Here is a 2,305-nt window from a genome sequence, read left to right as displayed (position 1 = left end):
AGCAACCACCTTCTGAAGAAACCGCAGGGACCTCAAGGAGCCCTGGAGACCTGCTGATGGCCGGACGCGGATACCAGAACATCATCACCACAGATTTGGTGGATGATCCAATGCTGACGGATGACAACATAAAAAACTTCAAGAAGGCCTCCAAAGAGTTGTACGATTTTACCCTGGTAAGATATGATTACTCTGCTGCCAGTATACGTTGTCGAGTTGCTTGTCTTAATCTCCCCTTATGCAGAATGTGATCAAGCACTCATAAAAGAAAACCGAGAAACTGAAAGCAGTCGTGAGTGGCCACCAGGAGCTCGCTGCCAAGGAAAAACGCCTATTCGAAGAGCGGACGAAGAACTGCTATCTTCAGAGAGAACTTGACAAGCTGAAGCAAGAGCACACTCGAGAGGCATGGCTCCTAAAGAACGATCTGCGCAATCTCGAGGAACAACTCAAGAAACAAAAGAAGGCGCACCAAGGCAAGCCCTTACTTCCCTCGAGTACTTCCACTTAACAATTTATTCTTGATTCTGAAAATATCTTCACCGCAGAGCTTAGGAAAATCTTAACATATAAAGAAGAGCTGCTTACTGACGTGAAGAATATGCTGTATCGCCGCACAGATGACGTCAAGAGGCTGCAGAAGGTCATCGCCGACACCGAACGACAGTTCGCCGGCTGCCTTCAGCAGATCAAGACGCTGGGCGAAGAGAAGGAGCAGCGGCAAAAGGAGCTGGAGGACCTCAGGGGGGCCGCCCAGAAGCTTGTGGACGTGGTGAACCCATAGGAAGACGGCGAAACAGGCGAGCAGCCCTTGCTGGAGCGATTTCTCGGAGCGCCGCAGAAGGTCGTCAGTTTCCTCACCGAAGCCCCGGCCGCGTGTGTCAGCCACGCTCTTGCCTTTGTAAAATCCTTTTGGCCGGAAGCTCAACTAGAAACGTTTGCGCAGGGAGTGGCTGTGGAGTGCACTGAAGAACAATTCAACGAGTACCTCCAAGAAGCCCAACCTGTAGCAGAACAGATAATAAAAGAGTATTGCAGGATTAGGATGTAAAAACAAGTACTCGTTTCCTTGTATATATATTTCTATTTGATGTCTCTACTTGTAAGTGCCTTAACCGAATTGTCATCCAGATTTGAAGGCTAAGTAGTAGACACTACCCCGGGTGCAGCGACCCTGGAAGTAGTCATAGTAGCTCCGAGTAGGAACCCATCCAACAAGTTAGATATAAGCCGATCGAGCAAGTCTAACCAGTTAGGAAAGAACGCGAGCATCGTCGCGAGACTGCCGTGCTTATGGCAAGAAAAACGAAACTACCCCGAGTGCAATGACTCTGGGCGTAGTCGAAATCGCTCCTCATGTGAGCGCGTCCAACAAGTTAGGTGTAACCCGAACGAGCAGGTCTGACCTGTTAGGAAAGAACGCGAGCATCATCGCGTGACTGCCGTGCTTTTGGCAAGAAATTGAAATTACCCCGAGTGCAACGACTCTGGGCGTAGTCGACATAGCTCCTTATGCGAGCCCATCCAACAAGTTAGGTATAAACCAATCGAACGGATCGAACTTGTTGGGAAAATTGCGATCATCATCGCAAGCGACCATCAAAGGTCACGACGAAAGTCGATTCAAATAAAGCATGAACGTGGCCGTAGCCTCCATCAAAACTTATAACACAAAGGCGATAAAATATGAACGTGGCCGTAGACTCCATCACAACTCATGACAAGAAGTCGATGAAACATGAACGTGGCCGGAGCCTCCGTCTATTAACAGAGAAATTTACATTCCGAATTTTGTGACACGTACCCTCCAAATTGACTCGAAAGAAAAAGGCCGCCTAGGCGCCCGGAGAACGGCTATCCCCGCACGCTTCCTCATGGGTAGAACTTGCGCAGGTTCTGAATGTTCCAAGAATTCAGGACATCTTGGCCCTCGGGGTATTGTAGACGATACGACCCCGGTCTTGTAACCTGGTTGATGACGAATGGACCTTCCCACATTGAGTTGAGCTTGTGTAAGCCGGACTCGTCTTGGATGCGGCGTAGGACGAGATCCCCTATATTAAACAACCGTTCCTTTCACGTTGTGATCGTGATATCGCCGGATCCCCTGGAGATATCGAGCTAACCGAACAAGAGCGGTGCAGCGAGCCTCTTCGACAGAATTGAGCTCTAACTGCCTTGTCTCGTCCGCCTCGCCTTCATTGTACATTTCAACCCTTGGGGACTTCCACATGATGTCGGCCGGCAAGATAGCTTTAGAGCCGTAGACGAGGAAGAATGGTGTTTGTTCCGTGGCTTTGGACGG

The sequence above is a fragment of the Panicum hallii genome, chromosome 9, assembly GCF_002211085.1.
Source record: "Panicum hallii strain FIL2 chromosome 9, PHallii_v3.1, whole genome shotgun sequence".
In the NCBI taxonomy this organism is placed as follows: Eukaryota; Viridiplantae; Streptophyta; class Magnoliopsida; order Poales; family Poaceae; genus Panicum; species Panicum hallii.
Note: the sequence above shows the minus strand (reverse complement) of the source record.